The sequence below is a fragment of the Arvicola amphibius genome, chromosome 3 (genome assembly GCF_903992535.2).
Source record: "Arvicola amphibius chromosome 3, mArvAmp1.2, whole genome shotgun sequence".
Taxonomy (NCBI): domain Eukaryota; kingdom Metazoa; phylum Chordata; class Mammalia; order Rodentia; family Cricetidae; genus Arvicola; species Arvicola amphibius.
The window spans coordinates 139,497,846-139,518,321 of record NC_052049.1 but is presented as its reverse complement, the minus strand read 5'-3'; the positions used below and the strand labels follow the sequence as shown (position 1 = coordinate 139,518,321).

General features: G+C 48.1%; 1 protein-coding gene across 1 annotated transcript in view; it reads left to right on the top strand.

Moving 5' to 3' along the window:
- The window catches only part of Lipc (lipase C, hepatic type), a 131,142-nt gene that overhangs the window by 49,573 nt on the left and 61,093 nt on the right, over window positions 1-20,476 (top strand).

Sequence of the window (20,476 nt, the reverse complement as noted above, 5' to 3'; positions counted from 1 at the left end):
AAAACCGCTCACAAAAGGCCCACGGTTTACTTAACCATTGCTGTTCTGAAGTTCTGGGGACCAGCTCCCTCTACCTCAGACACAGCCACCCTGCGCAGAGTTCTTGAAAGCCGTGGGACACCACAAGACCTCTGGCTGACCCTGCATGTCCCTCAGCACACCCCATATTTCTGAGGCAGCATTTCTGTTTACAGCCAGCGAGCAACTTCCGGAGCTCAGACTCAAGGCCCTTCTCCACCTGCATCCGAATGCCTTTGAAAGGGTTGAGGGTTAAACCACAGGAAAGCTGGCAGTAAGATATCATTGGGCCTCTCTGCTCTCACTGTGCCTCCCTCCCAGGGAGGCTACCACCGGTGCTTTGCACAGCTGGGTGATTTCTGATTGTCAGGGCCTGGCCAACCTTATAGCCTCACCTTTAGCGCTACATGTTAAAGAGGGCTTCACTCAGGGAGCAGGTAGCTGAGTTGGTGATGAGGCAGTAAAGTGTTATTTACAGTCCCAAACAGGATCTCCCTAGAATGGATTTACATGTATATAGAAAAACATAATCATCTCAAACCAAGTAAATTTAAATTCTTTAAAAAGGAAGAACATGCTTTATTGGTATAACTCGGGTTTGTCATTACTGAAAATCAGTGCAAATCCATTGACTATGAAGTATTGCAGCACAGCCCTCTGCCTATAGCTAAATGCCAAGTTACTAAAAGCACAGTGTTCAAGAAATGGCCATCAATAGCAAAAGTCCCCACCGCAGAGCAGTGAAGAGACAGGCGGGCAGAGGTCTACAGGTCCTCTGATTCCAGCAGGCTTGGATCCGGTGTTTGACAAGTCAGAAACTGTCAAGTTCTGACAACTTATAAAGTGACTCCTGTGACCCTGGAGGCCTGACAGGTCTCTCTGAAACAAAACATACGCATATACACACATAAACATGCGTACGCACATGTGCACATACATATGCATATGCACGCATAAACATGTATGTAAACGTGCATGTATGATATATATGCATAAGACATGCGTGCACATATATAGGCACATGCCTATAAATATACATGCATGTACACATACACACAAATGTGCGTATGTGTGCACATACATATGCCTAAACAAATACACACATGCATACATATACGTACAGGTGACAAGGATGAGGAAAGCCTGTTGTTAGGAAAGAAGGGGTTACCCTGTTTTCCTTCCCCCGTGTCTCTGTTACCACCTTGTTCAGGGTTCAAGCACCATTCCCCCAATCTGACCACAAATAGAAAGGAAAGGGTTTCCCATCTGTTTTAAGTGTGTCTCGGGCGTTAAAGAGCACAGGTTCTGATAAGGGCAGGCTCATTAAGTAAAAATATCTCCTAGCAAGTTGTCCTGAATCAATTTTTTTTCTAATTGAGTCCACTTTTTCCTTACTTAGTGTTGGTGATTTAAGAGTACCAAGGAGGTGCTATCCAGGCAAGAAAACTAAGTATTTCCTAACGTGTTCCCCGGGCAATAGATCTGCTAATCAAACATCTTAATCCTGGCCATTTTGAAGTGACAACCCCAGCCATTCTAGGTCACTCCTTGAGGTTTATTGTTTTTTTAAGTTTATATCAAACAGAAGCTGTTGGGAGGGGGGGAGCTTTATCCAAAAACCTCAGTGGGAATTTTAGGTGAATATCCAGTGGTGTCCTATTTCTCAAGAAAGTGGTTCAGGAACAAGGCCAGGGCAGACCTCTCTGCCTCTTGGCTGTCTTTCTGGCTATTGCCCTTCCAGCCGTAGGCAGCGCTAAGCACACAGGCGGCCTCTGGCACCCGGTTCCACCAAAGCTGCCCCCTTTCACATGTTATCTCTTCCCGCTCATCCCATTTCCCTATTCCATCCCTCTGTGGAGGATCCACCATGCTCTCCAACCTCTCTTGGGGTCAGTGCTAAGAGAGACACCGAAGCGACAGTTCTTGTCCTCTGGAGTGCCTGGCTGGGGCTGGGGGAGCTTGCTCAGTCAGTAGAGTCCTTGTCACATGAGCATGAAGTTCTGAACTCAGTCCTCAGCACCGATGTAAGAAGACAGGCACAGAAGTAGGCCCAGGCTGGCAGACACAGGCAGATCCCGAAGTTCAGCTGTCCAAGCAGTCTATCTGAAGCAGTGTTCCGGCTCAGCGAGAGACCCTGCCTCAAAGACTAAGGTGGAGAGTGAGGAAGGATGGCCCGATGGCTACCTCTGGCTTCTGCATCACATAGGATCACACACAAAAAGCTGACAGCATCATGGATCCCACACCCACAGTGTGATGAATGCTTGTATAGTACTAATAGGGGTCACGAACGGTGGCAGTGAGGGTTTTGCCACTATTAATCCACTTCATCCTCATACCAGTTCTAGATGGGTGCTACTTTTTTTTCCATTGGGATTGGTGGAGAAATTGAGGTACGAAGCTGGGAAGTGACTTGCCTAAGGTTCAGCAGCTAGTCAAGTGGGGGCTCCAGGTGCTGAACCCAAACACTCCTGCCCCGGGATCATACTCTTGCCATCGGACAACACTATCCCAGATTGGAAGACTTCTCACTCAAGACTGGACAGAGGATGGGCAGGCTAAGGCTGTGGAAGCTGCTGAGGGAGTGGCGCTCGCTCGAAAACATGAATGGCAAACAGGAGTTAACTCGGTTAACCGGGAGGAAGTAGGTTGCAAGCTGTGGTTCCGGGTGGGGAAGGAGTGAGATGTGTTCTGGGAACCAAGCAAGTCTTCTGTGACAGAAGGGTGAGGGAGGAGAGAAGCAGCCCCAGCACAAGCAGGGCCTTATCTTACAGCACCTACGTGCCCACGGCTATTTTGTGGTTGGATTTCCCCGACAATAAAAGGAATCTGCACCACTGGTTGGGCAGGAAGAGGTAACACCAAATTCAATTACCTTCCGTCCCTTAGGCTAGTGGTATAGACTGGATAGGGCAGGTCAGTGGGGAGTAGAATCCAGAAGAGAGATGTGGATCCATGTGTGGGGCCGTGGTGGGTAAACGTGAACTCAAGAGAAAGTTAGCACAGAGCACCAGCATCGTGCTGATCAAGGAGAGGGAGACATCGGGGTGGCTCTAAAGAATCTGGGTACTCAGGGGGTTGGGCAGCAGGAGATTAGCTGGATGGAACATGAAGAAAGGGTCCTGTCCCATGAGCACACATAGTAGTCATCTCTGCCCTACCTCACACATTCCTACAGAGCCCCAGGCCCTCGTCCCCCGTGGTCCCTCTGACAGGCCTTCCCCCTCGTCACCTGAAGGCCTCCTCCAAGCAATGACTCTGGCCTGCAGCCTCTTTCTGCAGACTGGTAAAGCCATGAGCTGGCAGCGTGAGCCAGAGCTTCTATATGTCAATACTCTTATTGGGACCTAACAACAACCTAATAAGAATACATGGCCACCTCTGCTCTATAGATCACAGATCAGAGAAGTCTCTGAGAGAGCATGATCATCCAGAAGGGAGTGGGAAGGCCCAGCCATCCCATTGCTGCCTCCCAGGGACATCAGAGTAAAGAAGAATATGGCATTGAGGACTCTTCTTATTGAGGCGTTGAGGTCACCTGCCATGTCAATTAGGGTTAAAAGCATGAGAAATTCCAAGAAGCGTGCTTTTTCTATGTGCAGACATCAACCAGAGTCCAGGTGTCACATCAGCTGGTAAACAGGTACCAAATACCCCTCTTTTCATCTCTGGGATCCATCTAATGAAATGTCTCCCAGCATCTAGTAGGCAGGGTTCAATTTGTTCCCAGAAGTTGGACAATCCATATCTCAGACTACATGACTCAGTTTCCTTACTGAGTCCACTTTACTTCATCTCCTACCACTCTCACACAAACCCTCCTCTCCCACCCTGATGCCTGTGCCCAAGACTCTGCCCAGCTCTTCCTCCATCTCCCGTGGATCCTTCTGTAAAGACCACACTCCCAGAATCAATCTGACCAGACTATCCCCTCCATACCTCCTCAGCCTGGGTGCTGGTAACTCTCCTGCTTTGCCTGCAACTGAAATATCCTCTGGTTTGTGGGACTTTGCTAAATCAGGGCAGCTACATACACAGCAGGGTGGTTGTGCACCCTCATTAGGCCCATGAATTGCTTCTGCCTGCTGCAAGCCCAGCAAGGGTCCAGGCTGCCTTGGATATCTCTCTCTTTCTATAAATGTAGGCATTTCAGGTGAAGTCCTGTGTCTGGCCTTTTGTCTAGTCCAGACCAGTCATGGATGCTAAAGTGGGATGTGTACTGTGAGCGTAGCCTCCAAGTGAGTGATAGATAACGGCCCCTGAGTCCGGAAGAAGTCAGGCAGATAGAGAACACCATGCCAAGGAGCCCACGTGAGGAGACCTGGGAGCAGTAGAAGCCTGGCCCGTGGAAGCAGCTACTTGCTCCCTCATTGGATTATCTGCCCTCATAAGCTTGGAGGATGATGCAGTGGGATCCCTCTACAAATGCATTTCACTCAAAATAACTCAAATACAGGTGATTGGCAAGCAAGTCTGAATGAGACAGGCGACTGTCGAAGTGACAGAGGGTGAGCTGAGCGTGTCTGGTGTAGGAAGACACTTCCCACGTAGTGCAATCCCTGAAGTTAAAGATCCTTTAGCCAGGGCTCAACTGAGGCAGACGCCAGCTGCAAAAAGTCATGTTTGATGTGTGCTTGCTTGCGTAGCTCTGACAGCAGATTTCCATGAGTGGCACACAGGGTCCTGGGTTCAAGTCCCAGTGATGCGACTGAAGACTGACAACCTAACCTTGCAAGTCTTTGGTCGTCACAGGAGAACTAGGATAGTCTCTGTCTTTGATGACATATTGTGAGGGCCCAATGAAGAGATGGCATGCCTGGACGGCATGCTGGTACACAGTAAGTGCTCAATAAGGCAAAGCTAGTATTTTTAGGGTTGGCAATGGTGTCAGTTTGGCACAGGAAGCTGTGTAGCCCATCTGGGCATCCCACCAGCTTTCTGAAGCAAAAGACGGCCTCTTAATAAGTAGCTTCCAGAAGGCCTGTTGTTGAAAACTGACTGTATCTTTGGTTCTTGCTTATCGGTCTCATTATTTCCAATCTGATGGTCTTGCACTGGAAGGTTCTGGCCCAAACAAGCTGTCTAATTATAACATTTGTAGAGCTCATGGCATCTGTCAGAAGCAGCTTTCTCAAGAGCTGGGACTGAAATAAATAGGCAATTAGCAGGTTTTGCTGGATATTTTGCCTCGCCCCGCCTTTAGTGCCTCTAACACATAAAGCTGATCACAACTATTTCAAGGGCATTCAGCTGAGATACAAATGGGGTTAATTGCAATCCTGTGTCTACCATAAATTCCTGCTGCCAGCAGCTATGTGGCCTGGGGTCAGTCTTTCCTCACTTCTGGTCTCAGTTTCCTGCAGATATAAAGTAAGGAAATTAGGCCAACCAATCTCTAAGGCCACTTCCAACTCGGGAATCAGATGGTTCTTAGAGGTCAAAGATCACACTGGGGTTGGTGTATGCCTCGGTCTCCTTATGGCTACATGTTTTGCTCTCCTCTGTGTTTCTGTGATAAAACACTCTGACCAAAAGCAACTTGGGGAGCAAAAGTTTTACTTGGTTTACACTTCCAGACCACAACCTGTTACTGATGGAAGTCAAGGCAGAACCTGGCAGGCAGGAACCATGGAAGGAAACTGCTTCCAGGCTCACTCTTGTTGCTTGCAGGCATCTTCTTGAGCTAATGCTTAGCTAGCTTTATTATATGGTCTAGGACCACCTGCCAAGGGATGGCGTGGCTCCCAGAGGGCTAGGCCCTCCTCCAATCAAGATAGTCCCTCACAGACATAGCTACAAACCAACCAGATAGAAACACTCAGTTGAGACTCTTGTTTTCTTCAGATGATTCGAGGCTATGTCCCAGTGACAGTTAATTCGAACCAGGATACTGCCATTCAGTCCCCAGCTGTCCTTTAAGCTTCTTGCAGGATCTAGGTGCCACACGGGGTGTTTGGGATAGCCTCATGCCTCAGCAAACCTGTAGGAATGCCCTCACTTTCAGCACCAGTTTGTCCCAAAGCACTTAGTCCCAAGCTCGTTGCCGTGCCCATCTCTACCTCAATGGGTACTGTCACCTCCACAACATGCCCCATTCCCTGAACTGTCGGAGGGGCAAAGCAACAGCTTGGGACCTCTGGCCCAGAGGGTCTGGTCTTGGGAAAGGAAGAAGTTTAGGAGTAAAGACATGCTGGAATGTTTCTTGTGCCCCAGTATCCAGAGATAATAGAACGATTCCAAAGAAGAGTAAATTACTCCTTTTCAATATTCCTTTTGGCAGCACCCAGGGACTGTGCCCAGGAGCATGCGCCCCATGTCTTCTAATACCTGAGGGTGCTTTCCTTCTTCCATCTCAGTGGGAAAGGGGGAGATTTAGGAGTCCTGGTTCTGTCATTTGAGAAGGAAACTCATTTTGGGGGGTTGTTGTTGTTTTCATGACAGAGTCTTGTTATGTAACTCTAACTGTCCTGGAACTCGCTGTGTAGACCAGGCTGGGGCCTTGAACTTACAGAGATCTATCTGCCTGCCTCTGCTGCCCAAGTGCTGGGATTAAATGTGTGCTCCACTATGCCCCTCTGGGAAACTTAATCCTAATTTTTCACTTCTGGTTCTATGACCTTGTTGGCTACTTGACCAAACTGTGGAGGGGCTAAAGGCAGGGGAAGCTGTGAAAATAATAGCTATGGCTCTCTTTTGGCCTTCAATTACACAACCATACAGAACTGACCATTCAAATAACCTAAAGAGACAGCCACTTCCATAATAGAATTTGAATACCAAAAAAAAAATCACCTCTCCAAAAATATCATCCCTGTGGCCTCAAATTCAGCTGTTTATGATTGCTGAGAAGGGAGCCTGGAAGTCTTGTTATTGTCAGCAGACGCCACCTAAAGAGTCTTACCAGCCATGACCCACTAATACGATGAAGAAAAATGATGTTCACTGGGCCCTTGACCTCTCTCAGACTCTATGAGATTAAACTCATTTTTCATGAAACTAGTCTATGAGATAGGGTTTATGAGCCAATGTATTAAAACCAGCAAACTGAGGCTAATGTGGTTTGGGGACTTGCTATAGGGCCACAGAACTGATGGAATCAGGACTTAAGTAATGCAAGTTGGGTGGAGGCAGTGGTAGCTCGTGGGAACAGGTCAGGGAGGAAGTGTCTACAGGAGAACTGTGCACCGGCCAGTGGCCCTCCCCCTAGTTACCAATGCCTGGCCCTGTTCCCCAAATACCTCATCACCCCCCCACCAAACAACTAGAGCTTCCATCAAGAAAGGAAGAAAGAGCGTTGATCCTGTTTCTTCTGCAATGCAGTGGGTGCCACCCCCATAACCTGCAAGTATTGTGTGCAGGGCTCTCTGCTGCCTCTTTCTAGAGGCAGCAAGGTGTCCTCTCTCCAAACCCCGTCCCTTCCGCTCACATCACCTGTATTTTTAGAAATCGCTTTACCCTGATAGTTTCACAACCTCTAATCCACATCTCTCCAGGAGAATACAAATTAAAACCCAAAAATGGAATACGGAGACATGTTTCACCCCCATCGTCATCCCCCTGCTCTCTGAACCCAGAGTCTTTAAGTGGGTAGAGCCCCTGATCTGTCTCTCAAACAAGAAAGGAGAGGCGGTGAGGAGAGGCGTCACCTGACTGCTCGTGGCGCTGATGAACGGCTGCCAACCAGTTATTAAGGACAGGAGACACACTTGCAAAAATTTCAGGTCTCAGAGAGCCGGGAGCTGGGGAAGTGTGGAGGACCTGTAATTACAGCAGGTGGAAGCCTGACTGTAGCACACCTGCCAAGCAAGAGTGATCCCATTACAGAGCCTAGTGGGAGCACGGTTCACAGGGAATTGGATTTCCAGGTTGCTGCCTCAAAGTCCTTCTCAGATTTACCTCCTACACGGGTGGGGCGGGGGAGAGCGGTGAAGGAACAAAAGAGCCCTTGCAGATTCAGGAAGGGAACTCTATCCTGATCCTGAGTGCCTGAAAGTCAGGGCTGCCGGAAGACAGACATCCAGACTTACCCAAAAGCTAGATGATCAGAAACTGGCCTTTCGTGGGGTGATTGTGCCTGCCAAATAGGAAGTCACACAATAGAGTCTTAGTCCCCAAGACAATGCCACAACCTGACCAAAGCTGGGGCTTCCAGACAGAGTGGAAGTTTCTAACCCTGGTCCTGTTCTTTACAGTTCAACTCTATGCCTCAGTTTCCTGGCCTGTAAAGTGGGAATGGTCAGAATACCGTCACGGTTGGGACAAAATGATTTTAAAATTGCAAACCCAGCTACATGACATTAGGTACAAAATCCATACTCAAGAACGACACAACTGAATTACCAAAAAAAAATTTATAAGAAAATATTATGTTCCAAATAAGTTTACGGATTTGTGTTGGGCTGTATTTGTAGCTAAGCTGGTCACGGAGCTGGACATGCAGCAAGGGTCTAGCTGACCACCTAGAACAAGAGTCAAAGCTAGCCGAAACTGTCTCCTCCATGGCCTGCCTCACACTCCCATGTGTACAGCCAATCCTCAGTGTGCTCATAAGTGACATTTCTGCTAAGTCCTGACACCAAGTATGGGGTGCCACACTGCTTTGTAACCAGTTGTCAGGTAGCAACGACATGGCAGATAAGTTCCCTCTGTCTGTTTTGTTCTGTGTATGGTACAGATTCCTGGAGGAGACTCAGACACCTGGGGCAGTGAGGGGAGGGGGGACACCCGTCACTGCCTGAACAGCAACACATAACACTGTCCCTTCTCCACCTTGGACCTGACTGCAGGCTGCTACCCTAATAGGGCTGTCACACCATGGGACTATTGATCTCATGACAGCTCAGTGGTGCCTGAAATACCACCTGCCATAGATTCCAGTTGGTCTTTCCAGGACACTGCCAGGCCTGGAGGCTGAGAGGCCTCTCTGTCAACGCTTTCCCATGTGACCTGGGATAGAGGTATCGCTCTTGTCCTGCCTTTCTGACCTAGTTGGATACCTTGACACAGCCCCAGAAAGCAACAGGGCACCCATTGTTCAACCTCCTTGGCCACAGAAGTGGATTGCCTCTGCCAAGTGCCCAAGCGCTACCCAAACTCAGGCAGTGGGGAGAAGTGCCCCTACACTTCCATTCAGAGGTGCCTCACCCTCTCCTCTGCGGCCAGAGCCCACTTGGCCTTCAGTTATATAAAGTCCTTGAGTCTTGTTTGGGAAGAGCAGATAGGAGAGGACAGCCAAGTGCTCAAAGTCTAAACCAAGTCCTCCACTATGGTAAGGAAAAACATACACATCATTATGATGTCACCACATTAATGTTATTATAATTAGTCTTTGCATTACTATATACATAGCTACAATATAAGCAAGCTTTAAAATATCTTATGTGTGTAAGTATGTGCACATGCATGCAGGTGTCTGAGAAGGCTAGAAGACGGCATCAGGTCCCCTGGCGCTAGAGTTACTATAGGTTATGGGCCACTGGATGTGGATGCTTGGAACTAAACTTGAGTCCTCTGCAAAAACAGCAAACCCTCTTAATCACAGAGTCCTCTCCACAGCACACAGTATAGGTAGACTTTAAACTATAAAGTCTAGCCTTTACTCCTACCGCACAGCTAGTCTCTGCTAAGCAGTAGTCCATTCTTAGGCCCAAATAAAAATTAAGTGGCAACTATATCATTCAGTCTCATTTATAGATGACAAACCAAAGAAGTTGCATGATTTGCCCAAAGTCACACTTCCCATGAGAGTCCATGTTTCTCCTCAGGGCAGCGAGTCCTCAGCCCCAGCCTGTCGATTCTGTAAATGTGGCCACCAAACACACAAGTTCACTATGCTGGTGGCAGAATCTAAAAACCAAACCTAAGTCCCCAGCCAGGTTAGGTGCCTCGCCCCACACGGTCCACCCCACCCTCACTCTGAGCCTGAATTTCCTCTCTGTGTGTACTTTGGTTTTAGCTTATCAACTCTTCTAAAAGGTCAAATTTCCCTTCTCCCGAGAGGAGGGTTGAAGTCCAGTCTGAAGTCTGAGCAACATTCATGAACACCACCTTCTCTTCCAAGGAGCCATCAAAAGCCGGAAGGGATTCTATAAAGAAACCCACAAAGCGTATCAGGGTTCTCTTCTCAGGCCCTTTCTTTTCAGCACGCTCACCCTTTCTCTCGCTGACCCTCAGCTCCCAGTTCGTCAAGAAGAAAGTTGGCTGATGAGACAGCTTTGTAGGTAAAGACGCTTGCCACTATGCCTGAGGAGCTGAGTTTGATCCCTGGGACCCACATAATGGAAGGAAAAAATTGACTCTCAAAAGTTGCCCTGTGACCTCTAACACACATGCACCATGGCATATACACACATAACACAATGCACCATGGCATATACACACATAACACAATGCACCATGGCATATATGCACATAACACACATGCACCATGGCATATACACACATAACATACATGCACCATGGCATATACACACATAATACACATGCACCATGGCATATATACACATACCACACATGCACCATGGCCATACACACACGACACACTCAATAAATAAATATAAACACAAACCTCGGCAAGCAAAACGACTCAGTCGGTGAGCCATACCCTTGCTGTCAGCCTGGGGGCCTGAGTTTGATCCCTGGGACATACGCAGTGGAGGAAAAGAAATTACTCCCATAAATTTTCCTCTTGCTTCCACATATGCATCAAGGCATGTGAGGCCCTCCCCCAACTAATAAGATGTCCTTTTCAAAAATCTTTTTGGGGAGACAAAGTTTCACTGTGTAGCCTTGGCTTGCCTAAAATTCCCTGTGTAGACTAGGCTGGCCTTAAATTCACAAAGATCTACTTGCCTCTGTCTCCCAAGTGCTGGGATTAGAGGCGTATGCCACCATGCCTTGCATAAAATGTAATTTTAAAAATTTAAAAAGAAAACTGACTTTGTAAACTCAATAAATCTGTTCCCTACCTCCAACCCCTGTGGTGTCTTAAAGATGTGCCCTCCCCCCACTTCCACACTGTCCCATTTCTTCTTTGCACCAAAAGTGTCCATAACCTTATTAGAGACTCTTCATCTGAGCAAAACAAGCTTTATGCCATTAGCAAGGCAGGGTTCTCTGCCCACGGCCCGGGTCCTCCAGCTTGCTTCCTGTCTGCTTGCTTGGATCAGCACCTCTTCCTGTGGGGGCTTTGGTGCCACTGCTCCACTTTAACTCACTAAAATGACGCCGGAAAATTGAGACATCATGGGGGGGGGGGTGTATCTTGGGAAAGCAGACAAGCAAGGAAGGCTTTATATACATGTGTGTTCTGAGTCAGGTCCAGCATGCGTCCCTGAGACTGTCGTTCTCCACTGACGTATTTCTACGTGTAGATGGAGAGACATGTGACCACACAGAGTAGCTCCCAGGAATTCTGAGCCATGGCTTCATCTCTGCTAATTCCTTGTACGTGGCTTGTGGAGACAGGGATGCTTAACCCCAAGAGATGGAGTCCCCCAAGGTAGAACGCTGCTCCCTAGAACTTCAGACCAGGGGAGAAAGCTTTGGAGGGCTGAGGGACTGGCTACCAGAGATTGTCATACCTCACACTTCCTGGGTAGTTAGTCATTGCTTCATAGCAAATAGGCTCCAGATTAAGGAACTTAAAATGACATACATATCTTGCCTTTAAGTTCCCCAAGGCAGCCACCTGGGAAGAGGTTAGTCAAGTGGACAAGGCTCAAGATTTTTAAGAGCTTGCAAGGCTGCTAGGTCTGTGTCATCTCAATGCTTAGCCAAGATTAGAAAATCCACCAAAGAGCTCACTCAGGGGATGACGGTAGCCACACCCAGATCAACCCTGTTACCTTATGTGGTAACAGACCACATAAGGTCATGAACCTGGGAGGTGGGAGAGCCATGGTAGAGAGTGGCTGCTGTAGGAGGCTATAGTGCTCTCTGAGGTCTATGGTTGAAGTATCCAGACCACAGCCACATGTCCTTTGGCAGAACACCTGATCCAATGGGGCTCAGTTTGCACCTCTGGAACATGAGCCTCATAGGACTGTCAGGGTTCCACAGTGTCTAGGGAGGCAACTAAGCAAGGTGAAGTGCCCCACAGATGGATGGCGGCAGTGTTCTGATTGGTAGCACTAGCCGCAATGGCCCATGGTTCGCAGACTCCTCCCCTATGAGCTCAGGCTGATCCTCCTGTATAAATCATCCTGTGTGTGTTTCCAGTTGCCAATACCCACTATCAGCTAATTAAGGGCGGCAAAAGATAGCTTGGACAGACTTCTTTTCTCTACCAACCCAATAGAGCTGAGTTATAATCAGCTGTTCACCTGAATGCAAAACAAGGCCTTGGCTGTTCCTGCTACTTCCTGCTTGGAAATGACCTGGCCTGGTCATTTGAATGCCTTCCCTTCAGATTTGCTTAGCAACTCTAGTTTTTCCACCCTAATAGACAATGCAAAAGTACACACCAGTCCAGTCCGGAATGCTGTGGTTGCCGAATTATCTCTGCCCTCGTGTCATTGGCCCCAACCAAGATCCTCCCTTCTTGAACCATCCTCTGCCCTACAGACCCTGAAAACAGTCCTCAAAACAGGCACTTAGGGAAAAGTGTGTGACCCTGGGTCCCCATAGTGCCGTTCAGACCAGATCACTAGACTTGGAGTCAAGATCCTGGGCTGTGAAGCGTGGCTCTCAACCTCACCTACAGAATGGCCTGAGCAGGTCGCTCCACTGCTCTGAGCAGCTTGGTTCTGCTTGCATACACCTCCATGGTTCCACTGATTAGTCTCCAAGATTCTAGGACCTTCTCCAGGGAACTCTCCCCTCCCTGTCCTACAGATCCCTGCTATAGAAATAAAGTCTGTGCAGCCTTCAGAGACACTCCCATTCCATTTATTCTTCTGTGGGATTCTTTCCTCATGATGATTGGCAGGACCATCACTGTGGATACCACACACTGAGGTCTATACTGCAGAACCTCGTACCTAACCTTGTAGTCACTCTGCCAGGTAAGTACTCTGCCCCACTAAGCCTTGGCAACAGCTCTGAGATCACAGTCATCGTTATCTCCATGTTACAGATGGGGAAACTGAGGCGCAGAGTGGGTATGTAACCCAGCCAAGCCTCCCGGACTGTGTGAGGCAGCACCAGGATTCAAACACGAGAACGAGCTTTCCTAAGACGAGGATGTCCTCTTCCATGAGCCATGTAAACTAGCTGATCACACAGCCAGCATCTGGTGGTACTTGGTGACTGATGACAGGCTTCTGTCCTAGACATTTTAAGCATAGGGCAAAACATCAAGTGTCCTCCCCTTTCCATAGTGCATCATCTAAAGAGCTGTAGCAGACATACCCAAAATTCCTTCAAGGGAGCTGGGGGAAACGGCTCACTCCCATTCAATACGGTTCCTTCCTCATAAGTATAAGGTTCTGAGTTCAGGTAACCAGCTCCCACATAAAATCCAGGCTTGGTAACATGTGTCTATAACTTTAGTTCTGGGGAGTGGGGAAGGGCAGAGACAAGGAAATCTCTGGAGCTGCTGGTCAGTCAGTCTAGGCAAAATGGTGAGTTCCAGGTTCAGTCAAAGACCCTGTCTCAAAAAAAAAAGTGTTGGCACATGCACACATAAATAAATGTTTTCTAAAATTAAAACAATAGGAAGTAAGAGTGACTAAGGTCAACCTCTGGCCCCCACGAGCCTGTGCACAAACATGCGTGCATGCACACACATGTGCATCCACACTTGCACAATGCTTCCTCCACTCTCATTTTTCCAAACAAAAGAAGAGGAGCCTAAGGAAATCCAGTCAGCTGCTTCTGAACTCACAGCTCAGTGCAGGAAAGCACAGCTAGAGGCAGAGCCTGGGGCCTTGCTGGGATTTCCATCAAGGTGAGAGTTCACAACCATTCTTAACTAGAGTGTTATTGTTTTCCCCCAAGACATTTCCCCAAGTCAGAGCATTAGAGGTTTGTCACATCTGAGGGAAGAAGGAGCTTCTGGCTTCCAGCAGGTAGAGGCCGGGATCAAGCTAAAACTCCCACAATGCACAAGGGCAGCCTCCTCACATACAGCTGTCTGGTCCAAAATGTTAATAGTTTCAAGGTGAGGAAGCTGATCGCCCAGGACTTGCCTCTTCCCTAAAAGGTTCTTTGTTGCTGTGTGTCCAGATGTGCTCACTTACATCTGGGTAACTTCCCTGACTCATCTGTAGTTCTGGTGCTCAGCGAAGGACCCAGTATGAGGCCAAAGTTCCGCGAATGAGAAAAAGAGGAAGAAGAAGAGATGCAGGAGCAAAGAGGGAGAAAAGATGGAGGGGAGGAGTGATAGAAAGATATTAGGGTTTTCCTGTTAGGCAAAGAAAACCCAACATTATAAACAAGGCCTGTAAACCAGGTGTAGTGGTATACACTTGAATCTAGCATCTGGGATGTGGAGCAGGAGGGTGGAGCCTATAAGCCAGATGAGGTGATGCATGCCTGTATAAGCCAGATGTGGTGATGCATGTCTGTAATCCCAGCATCTGGGATGTGGAGCAGGAGGATGGAGTCTGTAAACCAGGTGTGTTGGTGCATGCCTGTAATCCCAGCATCTGGGATGTGGAACGGGAGGATGGAGAGTTCAAGGTCATCCTTTTCTACATGGGGAGCTCACCAGCCTGAACTACATGAAACTCCGCCTCAGAAATAAGTAAACAAAATAAAAATAGACAAAATGTGTTTGTAGAAGTACAATCTTTGGGCTCAATATTTACACACCACAGAGATGACACTGGGAACACTTCAATCACATTTTAGCACAATTAAGGCTAGTACTAACCCAGGTAATTAAACAGGACACCCCAGCCCTGCTGCAGAATTCTCCCCATCTTAGAGTAAGCCACCATGACAACTGCCCTTTCTGAAAAGAACTGGCTCCTTAGAGGTGTCCACTGGGGAAACTGCTGTAGTTACAGCTACCAGGCAGGTAGCTCATTCCAAGGCCATGAAGCAACAAAAGGCCATCCCTCCTTTCCCCAAGCAGGCTGTAAATCCAAAGATGCAACGGACTCAGGCTCCAGCTCCCTACCAAATGACAAATGACTCCCAAGAACAACCTGGTGGGCAATACTCTTGTCCCCCACCCCACCTCCACCCCTGGGGAAGTCAATATGTCAGCAGCCAGCAGTTCTCATCAATAGATGGGGGAGGGGAAAGCTCAGGCTGTATCTCTTGACAAGGAGCAGAAGGTCTCTGAGCCAGGGACTTCCCAGCCCTTTATGGCAAATAAGGTCCAACAGTCAGTCAAAGAACAAAGTTTCTGTGTACTTTCTTCTAACTAGAGGAAGTCAGGTTATCATCTCCAGAGCTGTCACAATGAGCCCTTTCCCATAAACCAGCGTATCTCTCAAAAGTCCTAAGCATGCCTCCCAGGAGACACCTTTCCCAGGCCCCAAGTCAGTATGCCCAACTGCTCCCAGTAGGGACCCTTGACACATCCACCCCTCCATGCTCAGCTTTTCCCCATCCTGACCCCTCCATGCTCAACTCACCTGGGCTTGGCACCATAGGCTAATTTGCCATGGAACCAGTACAGCTTAACTTTAAGGGCCCTTTGCCCCACAAGCCCCTTCCGGAGCCCCCTATCTAATCAAAGAGTTTGTTATATTGGGTTCTTTTTTTATAAACAGGACCTTCCATTGTAGAGAAAATCCAAGGCCCATAGAACTTGACTCTCTTATCTCTTGACTCTCTTACCCAGCCCCACCAGGGCTGGATGAACTGGAGTGTGACATCTGGTCAGGTCTAGTTGCAATAAGGAAGGGTGGGTTAAATTCTCGTGCATATATTTGCTAGTTTTTACAATGCTGTTTTTAAAATTCTCTGCAGAAGCCAATTTCCTTATGAGAAAATTATCCTACCAAGATTTTTTTTAGAATAAAGAAACCCAAAATTTCTTTCTTAACCTAAATCAGTGCATCTGGCTCTAACTGTGATTCTGAGCTCAGGGCCATCTTGGAGCTGTTGGCTCTCCACACTTGAGGAATTTCCTGTAGCCTCAAGTCGATAGGGAAAATTGAGAAGAGGAAAAAAGAAAAGGAAGAAAGAATCAGACATCTGTTATGCACCTTGGTGTTAATGGGCAGGAGTGAAATCCCAAGCAGCCCATTCCTGAGTAAACAGGACTATGAGGGTTCCTTTGAGATGCACAGGCTGAAAGCAAGGCAGTTGCTGAGGATGCTCGAGGCTCGCACACAGGACTGAGTCACTGAAGGGCAAGATCAGTGAGGCCTGGACAATACAGCTCCCAGAACACATCAGGTAGAAGCCGACACACCACATCATCTAGTTTTCTGTCTTTCCTGCTACTCTTTGGATGGTGTTGTGCTTTGAATGTGCAAAGTCCCTCATAGGCTTGAGTGTCTGAACACTTGGTCCCCGTCTCGCCCCCCCCCCCGTTGGTGGCACTCTTTGGGAAGGTTAGGAACCTTTAGGAGGCGGAGTCTTGCTGGAAGAGGCACATCACTAGGCAGGCTTTGAGGTTTTGTACCCTGTCCCCATTTGCTGCACTACTTCAGCTTTGAACTGTCAATGCAGTACGACAGACAGCCTCATGCTCACGCTGTCACACCATCCCCAATGTGATGGGCTCTATCCTGCTGGAACACAAGCCAAAATAACCCTCCCGCCTTTAACTTGCCTTCTCCTGAGTATTTTTTCACAACAACAGGAAAGAAACTAATATAGATAGATATCTTCCCCATCGTCTGTACACTGTCAACCCTTTCTCTCCACCCAAGCAAGGCCTCGTCCATATCCTATGCTGTTCTTTAAGCTCAGATCCCAGACTGGACGCTGTGGACAGATACATAGCCCACACCTAGCACACAAAGGTGCTAAGTAGATATTCCTTTAAAAGAAGCAACATTCGTGTCTTCTCACTGCTTAGCTCCCCAGCATGGATTTGCAAATTTTGCACAGAACCTCCTGCCATTCCTCCCCTGCTCTTTCTCCTTTTTTCTTTCTTAAAGCATTCTCCTTTGCTTTGTTACCACACTTCCTTTGATGTCACAGCTTTCAGAGTGGCTTACTCTGTCGCCAATGGATAAGACCTAGGGTGAAGTATTCCCAAATCAGAATAAGTTTTTTAACTGAAGGTGTTCAATGCTGAAGAGAAGGTATGGAACGGCCAGACATATTCACCCACTCCTTATGAATTCCATAATCAATGTGTGGAGCTCATCCATGAGCCAAGTAGCCCACTGAGCTTTGAGAGCTCAATGATGAATACTATATGGCTTTTTATCATCCTCAAGAAACCCTGTAGACGGAAGCTCCCAATCACTCCACAGCATGTAATGACCCAGAAGGTGCTGAGACATTATGCCTGCCTGAGACAAGGCACACACCAAACATGAGTGTGGGACAGACAAACAGAGGAGGGTAGTAGCAGAAACCAAAGTCAGCAAGCGGGTATACAGGTCCTCTGGGCATAAGGACTCACCCAAAATTGTGAATGAGCTTTCATACACACACACACACACACACACACACACACACACACACACACACACGGAGAGAGGGAGTAATCCTGTAATCCTATTTTGGGGAATGCATAAGAAACCCCATGATGGGTTAAGGAGGAGATGGTGCCAGCATATAAGTGCCTCCCTTGCAAACACAAAGACCTGAATTAGATGCCCAGAATCCACATGAAAAAGCGAGACATGGCATGCACTCTTTTAAGCCCTGCACTGAGGAGGTAGAGACAAATGGACCCCCGGGGCTCACTGGCCATCCAGCCTAGCCTAACCTACTTTGTAAATTTCAGATCAACGAGAGACCCTGCCTTTACAACAATGGTAATGGACAACACCCGAGGGAAAAGCATCCAGGTTGTCCTCTAGCCTCCACATGCACACATACACATGTGTGTCTGCACATACATACACAGAGAAAAAAGAAAACCTGGGAGCTACACTGCCAGGCTTATGATCTATTTTCAGATATGGCAGGACATAATTTTCAAGTATAGAACCAAAGAAATGCCCAGAAAGCTGTGTTTCCTGCGGAACTCCATACTCCACTTTAAAATCTGATTGCAAAGGGTCAGAGGGCAGAGCACCCTGTCCGGGCTGGGGTGAACCAGCTCCCTTGGGGCTCCATCAAAACTCCAATCCTACAGCCATAAAAGCCAGCTTGATGGTAGGGTCATTCTAGCCCATTTGGGGTGGTAACCTCTTCGGGCAGAGGGAAATAAATATGCTATCATAAGATACCCCAAGGCAGGAATAATGAGAGCCTGTCCACTCCAAAATGGTTTTTCTTTTTTATATTGCATGATCGCCTTTGGGCCCCAAAGAAAAGAGATGGTTTATGAGTCCCAAACAGGCAGTTGTTAACTAAAAGCTACAGTGGGGGCTGGGGTGCAGCTCCACTGATAGAATGTGTGCTTAGCCTGCCTGCGGTCCCAGGACCTGAATTGTTAGCAATGTATATATGAGGATACAGGTGATCCACAACTGTATATTCCTAGCACTCATGAGGTAGAGGCAGGGGGATTGGGAGCTCAAGGCTATCTTTGGCTGTGTATCACTATGTAAGTCAGTCTGGGATACATGAGATCCTTTCTATCTTAGTATCTTTTTCTCATGTTGTGAAAATAAAAATATACTGACAAAAGCACCTTCCCAGAGAAGGGGTTGATTTGGCCCACAGTTCCAGATTCCAGTACATCATGGCGCAGAAATCACTGGGGCGGGAGCTAGAAGCCACATCACATGCCATCCGGCAGCAGGAGAAAAATGCATGCATGCCAATGCTCGGCTTGCTCTCTCCACATAAAGCCCAGGGTTCCTGCTTGTGGAATGATTATGGCCACAGTTAAGATGGGTCTTCTCATACCAACTCATATAATCAAGATCACCCTTCCCCTGCCAGAGATCCATCTTCTGGGCGACTCTAGAGCCTGTCAAACTGATAACACTAACGTCACAAAGTCTAAAAAGAAGAAAACAGAGCTGTAGAAAAATCCTCATGTTCTGTTTCTGGAGGTCCAGAAGCCAAGGCCAATCAAAGCAGCGTGAGAACACCCTCGGCGCTGGGCCTGCAGCTCTGGCTGGACTGGTCCTCTCCCCGCTTTTAACAACTCATTTTCTAGCTCTTTCAGCTGTTAAGAATAAATTTAGATTTCTTTTCTTCTGTTTCTCCTCCCGGCAATCTCAAATGTGTCAGAAGAAGGGAAATGTGTACCATTATTGTCAGAAACGAGACTGAAATAACATGCCATCATCAAACACTAATGTTCTTTTCACCAGAAGGCCACACACAGGGACGTCCCAGACTGCTAAGCACTACCCAGAGCTATGAATCCAAACGGCCCCATTATCTGAACCCGAGGAGAGCTAAGCAGGCCGTGCCTTGTTTTATAAGGCTGTCGCGCTCCTGGTGACGAAGAAATGATCTCTCTCCTTTCTTAGGTGGCACTGGGGAGAGCAAGACAGCCAGAGAGAAGGAAGAGGACCCACACGTGCAAATGTGTGTGGTTATATTTCTGAGTCACGTAGCAAGTGGTGCTGGGAGAACCACTATCGCAAAGAAAATGGACAGCCAGGGTCTCAGTTTTCTAGGGCTTCTGAAACTTGACATCACAGCAATGGGAGAGGCCACAGATCTACAAGGTAGAGACATCCTTGTAAAGCTGCAAGATCACTGGCTTACGGATAGGAGTGGTTCCTGCCACAGACAAACAGGAAATGGCTGCATACTGTCTTTTTACTCGCTCTTCTTTGATCTTCCCTAGGCCTGGGAACAGTGGCATAGATGTCCCATTTAGGACAGCCATCTCTTGTTCTCAGCACTCTGACAAGTTAGGAGTCTCTGCTTTGACCTTTGCCCACTACTAAAAAGCCACAGTCCTTCTGGAGTAGAGAAACCACAGTCACACCCAGCCTGTTTGAGCACAGCTGTGCTGGAATGGGCACCCTCCCGCCGAAGGCCCTGGGCCAGTTGCTCCAGGGACACCCCAGCTCAGGGAGGGACCCCTGAACAGTTCAGGGACTGCCAGGAAGGCTCACTCCCTTCCCTCTGCGTTCTCTGTTAACTCAGCTCCCAGTTCCGGGACCAGACTCCCCACTCTGAGGAATTCGACCAGGCCAGGCAGTAATAGTTTCCTTCTGTTGTTGATACCACATTCTCTGAGGAGCCTGCAATAAAGCCCTAGTCTTCTCCCTGGGGACACAGCCTCAAATTGTGCTCTGCTCAAAGCCGGCTCTGTTCCTAGAAGCACCCCTGACTTTCTCCAATGCCATGCCCTCCTCCCCCGAACTCTACCCTTCACTCCCTCCCCCCCTCTCCTTTCTCCTCCTTCTGCTCCTGCCAAGGAAAGAGGCTCCCAGGTGCCTGGACCTGCTGCAAGCACCTCAGCACCTAGGTCTGCTGGGTCAGGCAGGGAAACTGGCTTTCCTAATGGCTAAATCGTGTG